The sequence below is a fragment of the Mastomys coucha genome, unplaced genomic scaffold (genome assembly GCF_008632895.1).
Source record: "Mastomys coucha isolate ucsf_1 unplaced genomic scaffold, UCSF_Mcou_1 pScaffold17, whole genome shotgun sequence".
Classification (NCBI taxonomy): domain Eukaryota; kingdom Metazoa; phylum Chordata; class Mammalia; order Rodentia; family Muridae; genus Mastomys; species Mastomys coucha.
In genome coordinates, this window is record NW_022196899.1 from 28042182 (window position 1) to 28060466 (window position 18285).

The window sequence follows — 18285 nt, forward strand, 5'->3', positions numbered from 1 at the left end:
AGTTTTGTAAATGGGATTCTGGTGAAGTCACGCTAGTAGGCTTCGGGGCTAGTGAGCTACGTGAATCAATCCTGTGTAAACAAGGCTGGGTAGTAAATGGATTTACAGTGTGAGTCTTTCTGCACTGTTTCACTTTATTACCCCCTTGATTCCCAAAAGGATTAGAGGTATTTTTTTTTTCATTCCTTTAGATGCCATAAAACTGTTTCTCTTTTTAAATTAACACTGTGATCTCTCAGGTCATGTGTTTGGCAAGCATGAAGAATTTATAAGACCACTCGCTCTGTGCTGCCAGGAACGGCGATAAGGGTGCCATGCCCTGGCTGTCAGGGCCTTACAGCAGTGGCTTTCCCCGAGGTTTTGAAAGGTTAGTGTATCAAAAACAAAACTACTCTTGATCGCTCAGGACACAGGCAGCTGAAGGCTAGTGCTTCTGTTTGCTTCATGGTAATCTGAAGCATTCTCATTATTGAGTGACCACTTGCAGCAAGCGGGTCATGACCCTTTTCACAGGGGTCATATATCAGATATTTGCATTACTACTCATAACAGTAGCAAAATTACACTTATGAAGTAGAAACAAAAATGATTTGTGGTTGGAGTCAGCACAACATGAGGAACTGTATTAAAGGACTGCAGCATTAGGAAGGTAGAGAACCACTGCTCTAGAGCCTGGTGTACTTCTAGGGACAGATGGCTTGGTTCCTTCTCTTTAAGGGTGGCATCGCACAAGAGAGAGCTCAACAAACCCTGCACAGGATCCTAAGTGTATTTGTCTCTGTGCCCCACAGTCCTTGAAACTGTCGCTCTGGAATGGAAATGGAAAACTTCATGCCTGCTTCTCTTGGTTTTTCTCCCCCCAAACTCCAAAAGCATTTTAATTTAAAATAAAATTTGGCTTTAGCCAATTTATTTATTTTTTAGGCATTCTTTCTAAACACATAAAAGGTCCAAAAATATCAGAGTGAAATAATTTACTGTTTCCACTCCCAACTCTGATTCATTGGCAGCCTCTGAGAGATTTTCATGCTCACTAGGAACTAGAGAATGCTCAAGCCCTCCTGGGATCTGTTCCTGTAAATGGCACATCCATTGCCATCTCTGGGTCAAGAGAGCAAATGCACCCACCCTAGTCCTCCTGGGGGTAAATTCTAGGTCCTAGGCTTTTCACTGTGAATGATGAGAAGTTCTGAGCTGCGCTCTCAATCCGGTGCAAGACCGTGAGTATTTCCCCACAGCTCAGCTGGTGTTCCTGGCAGGAAAGTCAAATGCTGTCTTCTTCTTACTGTTTTACTCTCATTTCTTTAACTATCAGATATGAGATTATTTTCAAATGATTACAAATCCCTCCATTTTTGGTCTGTGTGAACAATCTGTCCTTTACTGGCCAGTGTGCCATCCTCAGAGTTTAAGAGCCCTTGATGGTATGAGGGATGCTGCCTCCGTCTGCCAAAACAGTCCTGGTCCTTTAAGTGCTGTCCCTCACACCTGCCTCCCATGGACCTCCACATCTTTGCTCTATTACCTGCAGTCTGAATTTGAGGTCGCTTTACTCTGGGAAACCAGAAATGATAATGTTGTTCAGAAAGGGCTTAGTGTTGGCTATTCTGTAGCTTTGACTCTGAATGAAGCAGGAGAGGGGAAAAAATGGAGCACAATTAAAGAGGGTGCAGGGACTTTAGAGATTTGAAAAGTGGGGTTTTCTAACCATATGACCTTGAAAGGAAAATATTTTTGTATTTTTCGAAACCAATTTACCCTACCATAATTTCCTGCTTTTCTTTTGACATTATTATAGGTATTTGTGTTAGAATAAAAATGTTCTATTTCTGCATTTTAGGCATCACAACTTGTGGCCATCCACAGAGGGATTGTAAGAGTCTGTGTTCATCACTACGTCCTTGATGTGGGACAGAGTTTGTTAACTGGCTCCACTCTGACTCATGTCTATCAGTTAGTGGCTCCATAAAGATGACAAATCAGGGTTTAGTGACTACTTGCAGCTTTTAGGGTTTAGACAAGAGTGGCATTATATCAGGATAAAACACATTACTCATCTCCCCAAATCACCACATCATTCTAATCTTCAGAATCATTGGAAAAATCATGGGCTCTGGAATCAAGCAGAAAGCTGGTAAACTTTGCCTATCTTCTGCCTCTTGGCCACATATTGGTTATGTTTGTGTCTCTGAAAGAGAGAACATGAGACCACCTAGGTCCAGGAAAAAAAATCGATCATGAGTATGTGTGTCATAGAACAAACCTTAAAATTGTCATATACCAGCTTGCTTACTAAAGAAGGTTTATTAAACACTATCCAAGTTACATTGCACTGTGCTTGATTTAAATTATGTGCAACTTATATGTGCTTAGTATGTTGACACCTTCATTAAACCAGTTTATGTCTTTCAGGGGAACTTTACTTGAGATCTATCTCTCTAGGATACTTATCTGGCCCTTATTTAAAGTTAGAATGCTTGGCTCTGCAGCAGTAGTGATGTTAGCCATGTGAACGGGCCTCTCATATGCCTCAGTAGAGCAAGTAGATAGAGCAAGCTTCCTGGTCCTCGGTCTTCATGACATTCCTGTTTGTCTTTGCTGTTTCTTCTGTTTGAAATGCTATTCCTATCTTGACTCTTCATGTGGAATGTACACACACACACACACACACACACACACACACACACATCTCTCCTTATCTGTCAAGGAAATTGGGAGCTGAGTTTTATCCTCAGCCATTTCTACTGATGAGCAAGAATAATGAGAAGGAATACTGTTAAATTGGGTGTGACGAGGCAGGATTATACGGGAGGTAAGCGTGTTTATTTATTAGTTTTGAATGAATGACTTTCCATCACTTCAGTCAACATTTCTGATATGAATATTTTATGTGGAATGATTGCTATTGTGTTAGTTAGCTTTGCAAATCAGAATCTATTTGCAAAACACCATCAGGCCAATATATCTTATCTTGGGGTTTGCATTACCTCAGGTCTTACAAATTAGTTATTGTGATCATGGTTCCCTATTAATGTGGACTGACTGATTAATTTATTTACTTTGTGAGAATCCATATAGCAAAGTACAGGTGTTCCATAACTAAGTATGAAGACACGGATTCTTGGTTTTAAAACACAACCTCCTATTGCGCTTCTCCCCACAGTCTGGGTTCTACATGGCCACAGATGTATCTGATAGATTGAGCTCTAAAATAACCATGTAGGGAATGATGTGCTAGGAATGCTTTACAGGTTAGATCCCAAACCTACTCATTTTATAAGAGCTCCTTCCTCACTGGCTGGATCCTCACCTGGGTCAGGGCACTGCACTGGAACCCCTCCTGGTAACTTATCTTTCTCTCCAAATAACCAATGAACTGAAAACCAGATAGCACTAGCCTCTCTTCAGTAGGTAAGACTTTAAAACATGGGAGTCCATTCTGGAAACAGGATGAGAGGAGCTGGGAAGGCACCAACCGAGCCTTAGTGAAACGCCATTTAACAGAATACATTAAGAGCTTCAGGATGCTCAGTGAGAGCACACACATGCTATTCCTTTTCCACAGTTTTGCAGTGAGGCACCAAGGGGACACAAACCCTGGGATGCCCCCTTCTCCTGCCACCCCCACACCCAAAAGAAATAGGCTCGCCAGGTGGAGGTGGCACACGCCTGTTATCCCAGCTCTTGGTAGGCAGAGGCAGGAGGATTTCTGAGTTCGAGGCCAGCCTGCTCTACAGAGTGAGTTCCAGGACAGCCAAGGCCACACAGAGAAACCCTGTCACAAAAAAACAAAAAAACAAAAAACAAAAAAACAAAACAAAACAAAAAAGGCTCAAATGAACAGAAAAGCTGGGTCGTGGAGGAAGAAGAAGAGAAGGCAGTACACACAGTTTTTCAGCTAAACCAAGGGCCTCCAACAGTGTTGTGGTTGTAGAAGGTCTCAGATGTCCACACAGGTCAAAATTAGCATGCTTTTCTTGTTACTGGGAGGCCATTTAAACATCTGTAATGTAAAAACTAAAAGCAGCACACAACATAGTAAAACACACCATATTCCAAACCCGAATTCACAGTAGAGACTACATGTACAAAAATAAATATATCATTATTCAGGCATTTGTTAAATGGCCACCATAGGATGGGTGCTGCTGGGTATAGTTCTGGGTGGGCAGTGAGAAGATGTCCCTCACCTTGGGCTGAGACTCAAAACCTGAGGTTTCTCGGGTACCCAGGATAAATACAGGGCTTCACCTTTCTCAGTCTTGACTCACAGTTAATTGCCATGGCAACTGCTATCCTTCATGGATATACATGTTTCTACCTCAAAAAAATTTTTAATTAAAAATGGAAAGGCTATGAGTCAAACCCCAATATGGAAATATTTTTGTAAAATGGATTTGTCTTCCTGAATTTACTGTCTTACCTGTTGAACTTAACTAGGTCTGAGTCCATTTATCTAAAAATCAATATTGATCTATTATAGCCTTGCAATTTCAATGTAAATGTATAAAATTGTTAACTTGATTTGTTAAATTGAATAATTTAATATATTGAATTAGGTTGAAAATCTAAAGGTGAATGCTTACTAAAGTTTATATTGGTAACCAAAACAAATTGTATAAACATTCTATTTTTTACTTTTTTCAGGTTTGGTAACTAAGTCAATTGAAATACTTTCTAATGCTCAGGGTATAAATGGAGTTTTAAATATCTGAATGTGCTTGGGTAGCTATAAGTAGGGTCAGACACTACCCAAAAACCTGACAAACAATTTGAAAACTACCAAACCTATAAAGTTAGGAATTTCTTATTTTCAATTTAAAAGGAACGAGGAAAACTAAAATTTTAAATTTCCAATTTTTATATCAAATACAAAGGTTGAAACAAAAAGCAAGCCTCCAGATAAATATTTTTCCCATTTAGAAGCTACCTTCGAGGATAATAAAATACATCAATAGGTAGGAGGCTAGATTAAAAATAATTCAGGACAACAATATCAGTGTTTAAAATTAAAATTTAAAACAAACGGCACTGGTGGGGCAGAGAAGCTGTTTATACTAATAAGACCCATTGTGCACAAACAGTGACATGGAAATAAGTCACTAAACAAAAAGTCAAGGAGAACCAAGAAACGTGCATAAATTGAAAGCTTTCCACTAACAACAAAACTATCCTAAAGCCTTAAATACATCGTCATTGTCCTGCTGTGAGCCATCACATGACAACCGTGCTTCTTAACTTCACAGAAGTTCTGTGCTCAGCAACCAGAAATACCCTATGTCATAGTGCATCTGATGCACCAACACTCTGGCCCTCCTCGCCTAGCAACAGGGCCCCCTGGGAGTTTGCTACACCATAGGGACAGAGTAGCTGATGGGACCACCCCATGCCCACATGCCTAGCACTAGAGAGGGTCAGACATCAGAATTGACCATGTCTCTGCTGACATGGATCACTTCTGCATCATCATGAATTTGAAACATTGTGATTTGGACCACATGTATACCGGTTTCACACAGCATCACCCTACACCCCAGACAGCTTGCTGGTCATAGCCTGTAGTTGATGGCCACTTAACTTGTGACCTTACAGAATGGTCTTCAGCTTTGGCAGTTTTTGTCCAACTTTGGAAAAGTTACCTCATCTGTCTGAACATCAGTTTCCTCATTCGTGAGATAAGATAGTAATGACCACTAGTTCCAGAGTTGTCAAAAGGCAGAGTCTACTAAAGCTTGAGAAGGCTCTTACACAGCTCAGAGCACAGTCAGCCTAGAGAGAAGGAAGCTATTGTTCTTTGCTCTTTTCTTGAGTGTCCTCTAGAAAGGCTTAGCATGAGATGGGCTCAGCAGACACTGTGGGCACTTACTTATTTCTCTACATGTTTTGGTAATGCCAAACCCCAAGGTTTTGGGGGAATTGGTGTGAAACTATTATGATGTACTTGGTTAGGATGTCGTCCCCTCCCTTCATCTCTTCTCAGACTTCCTACCATCCACTAGCTCGTCTTGCTCACTCTGTGCCATTGTCCCAGATAACTGTCATGTCTGAATGTAGAAATGGTCTATAGCCAGATGCCGGTCCCCACTGAGTCACCCCTGCACCATTTACTTTGTATGTGAGTTATGGCTGAAGTGAGGATTGTATACAGAGTGTAGCCAAACCAAAACCAGTCATTGCATTCATAGGAAAAGGGCACAGAGAAGTTCTCTGATTTGCCCCAGGTCACACAGTGTGTCATCTTCAGAGTCCTGTGTCTGCATACAGAACATTCCTCTCCCCATGACCTGGCAATCCTGTTATAACCCACAGAACCCAGCACCCATGCAAGACACTCAGAGAGAGCCAAAACCCTGCTGGAACTCTAGAAAGATGTTTCCGTGAAAAGTTCTTTGCTTCTCCCCAGCCGCCCTCTAAAAGCTCGTGATATTCATTACATTGGCTGTTTAATATAAAGCGACAAATTGGGCAGGGTGGGGGTGCATCTTCAGCTCTCCCCCAGTTGCTTTCTGTGCAGGTGGATTGTTCAGGAGTGGCCTCTCCCCAGCCCATCTGGTGGTTGTTTAGCTCTATTGATGTTTAGGATCTGTCTCTCTGCGTAACCACACACCAGACAATGAGCAATTGAACTTGATGTTTGCCTTTTAAAAAGGTGTAATCTCCTCCTGAAGTGTGGGATGTTTCACAGGACTTTTTTTTTTTTTCTAATTTATCTGTCATCAACACGATGTGGGCTAGGCTCCAAGCCTGACTGCGATGTCTCTTATCACTGTCGTTTGATGAACACCTGTTTCCACCATAGAAACGTATCTGCTGAGATGCAGAATTAAAATAATTTCAACAGCGTGGGAATAATTAGGGACCTTTTTTTTTTTTGAAAGGTCCACCTGTTCCAAATATCACAGTGTGTTCATGTCTCTGCAGCCGGTTCTGCTATCTATTTTGTATGCTTCTGTATAAGTCTATACATATACGTATATACGTATATATATATATACGTATATACTTTATAATAATTCTGTTATTCCATCAATTAAACTTATCTTCACTTTCTAGTCAGTTTTTTAAAACAGGCTTCTCTTTATTCACTGGGTCAGAGGAAGAATTACTTCATAAATTCTTACAGAATGAAATTTTCCAGTGCTCTCTTCCTCATGATTGGTTGTACCATTTGTTAAGGTCTTGGCTCCACAAGAACAACAACAGTGATGTGAATCCAAAGTTAGTTATAGATGCCATTTGTTAAAGAAGAGATGCAGGGCTCAGATAAGGGAGGGTTGAAGATGCTAGATTATAACATTACAATTAGTAGATGTGATATGAAAGATTATTTTTGTAAGTAGGCCTCTCTATTGCTTTACACTCTGTAAGGCTTTCACTGCAAGCGTGTTGCTGGTTCCTCCCATATTATAAAGCGGATGGTTGGCAACTTCAAAGTGACATTGCTTAGGAACTCTAGTCTTCCACATTGTGGGGTTCTCCCTGGTGTCCATTGAGCTGTGTAATGATTCCCTTCTGTTTAGATCGAATGTAACCCCATATTTATTCAAACATCCAGGAAAGCAAGGCCACATGTGAGAGACAAGTTATTATAGCAGAGTATATTACAAGCTGTCTTGATTTTCATAATATAAAGTACAAAGCCTCTATTTTTTCCTCTGATAACCACGCAGAAAGGTAGCTCACCAGCTGCCTGGCTGTCTGTGAAAAGTGGCCCACAAGGCATTGCACGGTGGTAGCTTTTCAGCTGTCGGGGACATTCGGGGCAGTGGTTCTATACACAAGACTAATTACATTAATTACTCCACACCAAAGTGTGAGCAGTAAGCATGTTTTTACAATTAGGATTTAATTCTGTAAAATCCTTTATTGGGTACATTTAGAGACACAGCAGTTTCAGATGTACCATACAATAGGGAGTGGAGTTCTCCAAATTGAATAAATGTAAATTTCAGTTTGGGCAAATAAATTAATAAATGGCAAGTGAAACCTACATTTGTGTCATGAATGCTCACTCCCATGAGGGGTATTTTCCAAGCAGGTGAGTGGATTGCAGCTTTATGGTCATTAAATAACAAAGTTCTTGAATCACATTGAATAAGGACACCTAGCACTCTTACCTACTTCACCCAACTTCTGCTCCCAAGGTGGACATCCCTGTAAGGCAGAAGGACACCTCTCTCCCGGGTTCCGATTCCAGAAACCTGGGAACATGTCACTTTATACAGCATGTACTTGGCAGATATGACTAGGTAAAGGAAATTAAAACCTAGGGTTTATCTTAAATTATCTTGGCATGCTGAGTACAGCCACCAAGAACCCTGAGGAAGAAGAAAGAGAGCAAGGTGGACGATGCCAGAAAGACTCAGATGACCATCTCTGACTCAGCAGATCCTGACCGATGACTCAGCAGATCCTGACTGATGACTCAGGCAGGGAAGAGACCATCCAGGAAGGTCAGGGCATTGGATTCTGTCTGTAGCTTGTAGGGCAACTGTATGGCTTTGTCAGCCTGTGATTCCAGCCCCGGGAAAAAGGAAGCTAGTGTTCCATAGCATTTCTGTTGCTTTCTGTCCCCAGCATTGTTACAATAGTGGGGAACCAGCAGAGTTTGCTGTTGGCATCTCAGCACCTCATATTTCACATCTGTAAAGTGATAATGACATTTGCCTCCTGCTGGCTTTTTTTGTAAGAAATAAGATGGTGTCTAATATAGGTGACTGCTTTAAAAGATCAAAATTTCAATACACACACACACACACACACACACATATATATATATATATACATATTATATGCACACATATTTTTTTTCTGGAAAGTCAATAGAACTATTTCTCCATAACCAAGGGCTGAGTAGATTTAAGAGTCTAGCATTTCCCAAAGCACTGTCAATTGATAGCTAATAACTGAAGAGAGTGGAGTGCGTCCAGCTTCACTAAAAAGCCTCTCTTAGGATGTCTCCATCCAGGGGATGTGTTTCAGCCCATGACCTGGACAAGATAAAAACCCACGAACACAATTAACATCCTACTAGATAGGAAGAACTTCCACAGAGCGGGAAAAAGCAGGAATACTAGGACTCACTGGAGACAAAACCTAGGTTACTTACCACAAAGGGAACCTTAAAACTGTTTGTTTGTTTGTTTGTTTGTTTGTTTGTTTTAAAGGTATATATTAAGATGGTGTTCAGAGGCATTAAATGCTAAGTTATTTTAATTAGGAAAATAATGAAGTGACAGAAGTATGTAGCAGGAAATAAGTTAGTAAAAAACAATTCATGACAGGATTAAATACAATAACTGAAAATGTTTGACAAGCAACCATGGAGGAAAAACATGGTCGAGCTGGGCACAGGGGTATTTTAAAGGAGCATTACAATGGCCATGCAGAGACGTGGACACTTGTAAGGGTACAAGGGTCCAGGATAATAACCAGGAAGCCCTTTATAAACAAAAACATGCGCTGGTGACAGTGTCACCTCTTGCTATTCTCTCTCTTTTTAATGTTCTAAATCGGACACCATTCCACCTTTATAGTTTCCCTCAAGTAGCACAAACAAAGACTTACACTAGTAATGTTTTCTTAACTTGCAAGTTTATTCAATGTTGCCATTTCTTGATTGACAGCTGCTTTCTCCTCTGACTTTCATGGCTGTGCTGGTAAGTTTTTATTGTCAACTTGACACAACTTGACAAGAGGGAACCTCACTGAACCTTTTTCAGTATCAGATTGGCCTGTGGACACATCTATGAGAAACTGTCTTAACTGATGATTCATGGGGGAGGGGAGGAGGGTTCGGCTTACTATGGGAGGCCTCATCTCTAGGCAGGTGGGCCTGGTTGTATAAGAAAAGCTAGTGAGCAGTATCCATCCAGGGTTTCTGCTCCAGTTTCTGTTTGAGTTCCTGCCATGAATTCCCTCAATGACAACCAGACTGTGACCTGGAAGTATGAGCTGAAACGACCCTTCCCTCCCATTTTGATTTTGGTCATGGTGTTTGCCACAGCAACAGAGAGAAAGCTAGAATAACAGGCTAGTTGTCTTTTTCTTGGTGCTCCCTGGGCAGTGTGAGAAATCCACGCATCTAGAATCTAGAAATGGCTTTTGTCAATTTATAAACTAGAAGGTATGAAATATAAATAAACATTATGCCCAGGCCTGACTTATGCTGACAAGACTCTGGAAGAGAGGGGAAGCGAGGTGCATCGTAGAAGTGAGACATAGGCAGAAGGATGGGAGGGACAGAAGGACCCGAGGGCAGAGAGGTCCTGGGTATGTGCACACAAGGGCACAGGGGTATGTTAAGAGAGTGAACATTCCCCGGGGTTGAGTAGAAGTTGGAGGTGAAATCACAGGCAGCTGGGATAAAAAGAACAGAGAGGCAGAAGGAAACTTTAAAGGCCTGCTTGTGCAGTGCCTCGGGGCCTGGGCAGATGAGTCTGGTTTGTCTTGCCGCAAGCAATTAGACAGCCATTTTAGAAGAGTGTCTGACTCCAGGTCTAGATGGAGTACTTACCTTCGCACTGATGTTTTACAGTTTTGACATAGCCATAGGACAGATGTGTTTCCTCGTCACTGTTTACTGTTTACTGTTTAGGTGCTCTGTTTCATCTATCCTGATCTTTGGCCCAGTCAGATCCCTAAAGCAAAATTCAAAGCAGGACTCCACTCTGAGTCAAATTCAGGACTTGAGACAATGCTCTGGTGTATAAGCTATCTGTCCTAGCCTCTTCAGCTCCTATTGGGTATGCATGCTGTCTCCTCTACAGTCATGCTGTCTCTTGGGACAAGAGCTCATTCTTCCAGTCTCTTACATGTGGAGAAAGAGGGATGACCAGGAAGGTGGTTCTGTTACTGTTGTTGCTTTGCTTGGTTTTTAGATCATGGATCGAACCCCACAGCCTTCATGCAAAAATCAAGAGCTTTGGCACTGACCTATGTGCTCAGTGCTTTTCTTTATACTGTACATATTTTGAAACATAGGCCCTTTATAATTTTCTAGATGGCCTTGAGCGCACTCTGCAGACAAGCCTTTAGCTTAGGGTATTCCTACCCTAGCCTCCTATGTGCCTGGTATGGCAGGCATGTGCTATGCCATAAAGTCCTTTAAATAATTGTTTCAAAGTCTACCCATTTGTGTCAATTCATGTATTGCCAGTGCCTGCTCATTTCTGTTGAGATTTTTTTTGTAACCTTAAGACACCAATGCCTGAGGTATTTAGAAAGATGCTGTATGACAGACAGCATCCTGGATCCTCCAGTGGTGTCTACCATTCTGCCCATTTCTGCTACATTCTCAGATTGAATGTACAACTCTTAAGCATAATGCATTATGTAATGCTCACAACTGAGATCTTCCTAAGCTACAAATATATGTGTCTGGACTCAGAAGAAAACAAGCGTCATTTGAAGAGTGTTCTCTCTCTGTAGTCTGTCGTCTTCCCTGTTCCCAGGGCTCTCTGATCTCTCAGCAATTCTAGTCTCCTTCTCTTGGGCTCTCGTTAGCTGTGTGTCATTAGTGTTGCTCTCTAGATTCTCTTCAAATTGGCAGGCTTTTTTTTATGTAGAGAGAGCCAAAAATTGCATGCAGTTCTTGAACCAGAGCTTTAGGAGTGTGGTAAAAAACGAGGTAATTACTCCCCACATGAGCTTTCATGACACCCAAATGGACTCCTAGACATTTGCTACCCTACCCTGTTTTTTTTCACGAAAGGTGGTACTCCCTGAGACACAACAATATATATTTCACTGAGGAAAATTTAACAAAGAACAATTTTGCTAAGGAACAAATTGGGAGATGCCAAAATACAAAATCATAAGAAACAAACAGAACAAAACAAAACAAAAAACAAAACCACGGCTCTCTTTCTTTTGGCAAATGTTACACTTGGTAGAAATTTCAAGCTCCCAGTGGGTATTTTGAGTTTGATCAAGTAGTTGGTAGTAGGGATACTTTCAAGGTCCAGAGTGGATGGGCTCGGGAAATGTTAATCCTGCATTAATTACTGCATTAATTCTACAGCTGAGAAGACAGCATCAGAAACTTCACAGATCACCGAGAACAGGACCAGAAGTGAAACTGGATCCACCCTGCTTACCCCTGCAGGCAGGAGCAGTCACTGAACACTGCCCTACAAACATTGTGCCACATGGTACTCCACTTCAGGGCCTTTTTCACTGCACCAGGAGGGTAATATGGCACTCCTATGACCAGCCTTCCCCATCGAAGAGCTGGACCTTACCTCACAACGCAGAGTAGCTCCTGAGTCCTGACCAGGAGCCAAAACAGTTCCCCATTGCTTTGTTATTGCTTCTTCTCAACTCAGATGGAATTGTCCAGAAATGAAAGGACCGTTTGCTTGCTTAGTGCAGTTCCCACCCCTACCCTACCTGTGTGATATACCAAGGCTTAATGTGTAGAAGAATGGGTGTTTTCAGTAGTGATAGTGTGATTCTAAACTAGACACACGAGTCAACAATTTACAAAAGAAATGTGCTCAAGTTCAGAGTTTATCTTAATAATATCTGAAATGGACATCCAAGGAATACAACTCAATGTGGCAAAATCTAGTGCAAATGTTAATACTAATTATAATAAATCTGATGGATTAAACGCCAGATCTTTCACATTGAGCCTTAAAATAAAATCAAGTTACTGTTTATAAGATATACACTTAACATGGAACAGTACAGAAAGAGTAAGTGTAATGGGAAAGGGAAATAAAAATACACAAAATGTAAGACTCTGCATGGTAGGTTTTGTATACCATTGAGACTTTGATGAAACAGAACCATAGAGTGACTGAGCATTGTGAATTACGGCCTAGACGAAGGATGTGGGGACCACACCCACCTTCAGAGCTGGTATTCAAGGGAAACTAGCACACTAGAGATATATATTGGTGGATAGAGCACTTGCCAAACTAGCCTGAGGGCCAGAGCTTGCGTCTTCAGTAGTCATATTTATATGGCATGGCATGGCAGCCTGCTTACCATCTAAATGCCTGCACAGTGGAGATCAGCAGAAACTGGCTAGAGAGAGCCTGTCTTGGGAAGTAATGCAAGCAAATTGATGAGGCTCCCCAACTACTCATTGTCAACACACACACACACACTCACACACACACACACACACACACACACACCTCCACTGCCACATGCATATGAACATGAACATACTCATACATACACATAACAAAGGAAACCTATGAAAGCCCCTGATATCCAAGGCCATAAGAAAGCTTAAATCCACAAAGAACCATCTTGTTATTCTTTGACAATGATGCAGTGAAGCTAGAAATTTAAAATATAATAAATCACATGATAAAGCAGTTAAAAAGTGACTGTCAAAGAACTGAAAGTCTAAGTCATTATTAAATCAATGTGTACCAGATGTAGAGGTTATAGTTATTAATTTACCCAGGAAAATTCATAAATTTAGGTAATGTTATTTTTAAGGATGGAAGAAGTAATAAACTAAACATTTGCATGAAGAATTTTATTTTTATTCAAAATGTTGTTATTGTCCATGTTTATTGGGTGCACTGTGGTAATTTGATATGTGTATTCACTGTGTGAATCCAATCGGGGAAATTAGCATTTCCATCTCATTAAATGGCTAAAAACATCTAAACAAGCATGAAATAGACAAAGATATTAATGAACAACAAAGTAGGAACTATTGAAATAAAAAGCACAAAATGATGGTATTTAAATCTTGGAGTCTGTCTTTTCAATAGGCCAATAAATTAAACAAACTTTAGTCTGTGTGGATTGGGAAAAATAAATGGCAAACCATGAGCAGATATAACAGTGGTAAAAGAGATGATAATTGTAAAAAAAAAATTATAAATTGAAATTATATGGTATATAATTCTATATTAATAAAAAGTAAAACTTTAATGAAGACACTATTTTCAGGGAACATGTAAGTTATGCAAACTACCAAAAGAGAGAGCGAATGTCTTGTCGGAGGTTGGAATTTCTAGGCTTATGAGTGAGATTTTGGCATAAGGTTACCCAATAACTTCTCCACTTTATTCCATGTTTGTGAAAATGTGTTTATTATTATTGTGTGTGGAAGGATGGCATGAGTGTGGAAGTCAGAGGATAACTCTTTGAGGTCATTTCTCTCCTTCCACCTTGGCCTGGATTTTGGGACCTGAACTCAGTTTAGTAGGCTTTCAGGGGAAGCACTTCAGTCACTAAGCCACCAAGCTGAGCCAGCCCTATATTGTTTTTTTTTTTTTCCAAATTCTCAACCATAATGTAAAAGATTTCTTTTAAATAATATGTATCATTTTATCTGTTTCTCTAATTGTAAATGTAAGGAAGATTTTAGATTTTGTTTATCGGCCATTTTGTATGGCTGATAAAGGTTGTAGAATCTGTTTATTGGCCATTGTATATGGCCACTTTCCTCTCTGTTCCTGGTTCATCTTTTTTTCTAAGCAACATTACATGTATCAGCAATCACTTGCCTTTGTGTCCATGTTTATCTTAGTTTAAAACATTCTTGAATTATTTCATTGCACCTTTACCCACATAGAATCTTTAATGCTAAATTGTAAAACATGTAAATATTTCTCTTTAATTTTCCCCCACTGCTATCAACATTAAGAGCATCTTTGAGCACCACAGGGTTACATAAAAATGTACCTACATTTTACACTACCAGACTGCTTTCCTATTCATCATTTAAGTCCTTAACACATCTGGAATTTGCTTTTGTATGTGCTATGAGGTAGGGAGTGGATTTTAGGTTTCTTTCTTCTTTCACATTGCTGACTCCAGTACCATTAATAGAGTGCTTTGCTTATTAAATTATTTAGATAATAATCTCATCTTCACCCTAAATCTTAAATATATTCAACTGTTCCTTGAGTCCCATGGAACTAAACACATGCTCTTTCAATTATTATTGCGTGATAATAATATTATTTAATAAAGTAAACTCATCTACTTCACTTAAAAATGTTCCACTGCATGTTATTTAATTATTATTATAAAAAAAATCCACAAGAAATTTAAATGGATGTTATTAATTTTCAGGATAATTTGGAGATAATGTTTTAAATCATATAATCTAATAATCTTTTATCACTAGTTCAGTCAATTTTACTCCACTAATATAATTTTATAGAAAATAAATAAACCAAGTGATCTAAGAAGGACAAAATAAATCATGCATTTAAAAAAAAAAAAAAAACCTTCCTGATGAGCAATGATGGCACTCGCTTTAGTCCAAGCCCTCGGAAGGCAGAGGCAGGCAGATTCTTGAGTCTGAGGCCAGCCTGGTCAGAGTGAGTTCTAGGACAGCTAGAGCTATACAGATAAACTGTCTCAAAACACCAATAATAGTAATAGTAGTAGTAATTAATAATACCTTTCTTTGTTCTTACTTATTCCTTTCCCCATTTTAAAAATATTGTATCAAACAAGGCAGAAATATACATATAACTATCATTATCTGGCAAAATAAAATACAACTTACAGAAAGACAAAAATTTCCTTTAACAAGGGTCAACTTAATCAGTCCTGACCATGAGGCATCAATATGAAAACTGTGATTCAGTGAACATGTTGGAGTGAGCTGTTTGAGGCCACATGTCGAGGTAGGGTAGTTGCGTGAACATGTTGAGGTAGGCTGGTTGATCGACATGTTGTGGTGAGCGATAGAAGCAGGAAGGTAAGAAATTGTAAAATGTTCTGATGATGAAAATCAAGTCAAGTGTAGAGTCTAGAAAATTTGAAATAATTAATAAAAAGTGTTTCTTTTTATTAATTATAAAAAGATCTACGTGGACAGATCTCTTGGGCTCTTAACAGGGTTTGGATGAGTCCTCTGAGCCTGTTGTCAGTTCTCCTTGAACATTCTGTAAGCCATTGGTCATTGGTAGTCTCTGATTAAACCAGAGACCTCTATGCCAGGATTCTATTTCCATGGAAACTACGGTATTCTCTGAAGAGAGTACCTCTTACATCAGGAGTGGGCCAAAGCAGTGGCTGGATAGATAAGCAGCCAATGCTTTGAAGTCTATGGACAGTCTGAAGTCTTTTCCTTCATGTTATTTCACAGTCATGGACTCCATTCTCTCTGAGACCAACAGCAATTTCATAGACTTGTAGTATTACTACCAGTGCCAATGGAGTAGATACAGGAGCTACCCATTTACATAGCTGTGAAACTGGATTAAACTGGGTTTTGGATAGCTGTTCCATGAGAACCTACTATGTCACCTGTCTTGCACCCTCTCCTAAACATGCCTGCATTTAAAGAATCTTCTGTAGATGAGCAATATTCACTCTTGATGTAAAGACAGAGAGAGAAAAAAATGCTTTGTCTATGTTTTTAATAAGCAAACTTCTAACTTCAAAGTTTTTGTCTTCATTTTAATTCCTGTACAAGCAACAGAATCTTGGTTGGAGAAAAGAACCTCAAACTTAGGCACCTCCCTCATCAGGGCATCTCAAGATGGAGCCAGGGCCATTGCTGTGTTACTAGCAAATACCAGGTGAGGCTGCAGTTTTGCGACCCACATTTCCAGTAGCATGCGGCCGTGGATCAACGCCACTTTTTGCCTCTTTGATTCTAAGGTGCTTGAGGGGCAGTTATTGCAGACTAATGACACAGAGTCTGCTCTTGTGTAATACACAGGCTCTGCTTTCCTTGATTCATGTCACTGGGGTTGGAAAGGGGTGTATTGAAGTACCTATACCTCTTTGATCTCATGCCCAAGATTTGACATCATAAGAATAAAGAGTCTAGCATTGGGGTTTTAATGCCCCCGCCCCCAGTTGACTAACGTATAGTTGAAGTGAATAACTACTGCCCCAGTGTGAGAAGCAGGGCTAGGCATCAAGAAGATTTCTAGATGTAGGAATGGAAGAACGTCCATGAACCTAGGGTGACATGAGTGGGCTTTGGGTTTAGAGCCACATACTGGGCTTGCCTGGTGAGGAGACTAAGGAAAGACTGCTTGAGGGTATCTAACAATTCTGGAGGAAATAAAGAGAGGATCAAGCTGCAGAGAAGCAAAACATAGGCTGTAGAAGTGAGTACATCTAATACTGCTCACTGTGAGGAACAGCTAGGAGGAGGGAAATGCCTGCTGACTTCTGAGGTGGAAGGCAGGAAAAGGATGGGAGAAAGTTGGTCCCCCTTGGGCCTTCCATGAGGCAGTAGCAGTGCACAATAACAGATGTGCATAGCAACTCATATCCCATAATGCTGGAATGATGTAGCATGCAACACAGTGCACTGCTCACTTGTTTGTGGTGACAGTATAAACAGACATACCGAGAATCTAGTCACGGAGAAGTCAAGCACATATAATTATGTGCAGTGCATAATGCTTGATAATGATAATGATTGATAAATGACTGTGTTTCTAGTTCATGTATACACTATACTGTATTTTTATCATTATTACGGAATGTTGTAGTCTTCCTATTTGTGAAGGAAAAGTTTAATGAAAAATAGCCTGTGTTAGGCAGAGCAGCCTTACACCTCTCGTGGTCCCCATGTATCAAGAGACCTGTGAAGTGCTTGACCCACCATTTTCTGCTTATGCAAGTGGACTCTCTGATTTGTGTGCAGGGGTCTGGTGTTCCAATTTTGCCTCTCTGCCCTTAGGCTGTGTGGCTTTTGTTGTACTCATCCTGGCTGAATTAAGATGCATTTATGTATGAGATTAGACAAATGATTTAACTGCTTCATATACCATATCCAATGGTGTCTCCTAGCTGATGGTGTCTTGGTCTCTGGCAGTGTCTCCTGGCTGATGGTATCTCCATATCCAATAGTGTCTCTGTATCTGATGGTATGTTCCACCTTTCTAAACATGACATGCACTCAAAGTACTCAAATATGAGTTATCAGCAGTAGTTCAGCTCAGGGACAGGGGAGATAGGTGGATCACCAAGATCTCAAGCACACACTTCCATGTCTGCATTTTTAAATCTGAGTCCAGGTAACTAAGCTCAGGACCTTGTGATTCCAGAGCAAGCACTTTAACAACTGAGCTATCTCCTCAGCCTCGCAGAGATAAAAAAAACATTTTAATATATTATGGAGTTGATGAGTCCGTGTTGAATACTCCCTTCACAGAGTGAGCCATCTGTCTTCTCTGAAAGTCACAGAAATGCTTTATTTTCTAGATCCAGTTGCTTCAAGTGTGTAAGCTGAGTGTTGAGGGACATTCAGCATAACTTTTCTGAGTGTCTGAGTGAAATCTACCATTACTGTCCCTGTGCCCAGGAAATGTATTCGTTCAAAGCTGTGGT

The 18285-nt window shown here is 40.3% G+C and overlaps 1 long non-coding RNA gene across 1 annotated transcript in view; it reads left to right on the plus strand.

The window, feature by feature from the left end:
• LOC116095088 overlaps positions 1-12348 on the plus strand; it is a 23780-nt gene extending 11432 nt beyond the window's left edge. Inside the window, exon 2 of the long non-coding RNA XR_004120437.1 lies at positions 12023-12348. This is a non-coding gene — a long non-coding RNA (uncharacterized LOC116095088). The remainder of the gene's footprint in view (positions 1-12022) is intronic.
• Positions 12349-18285: the final 5937 nt, after the last annotated feature.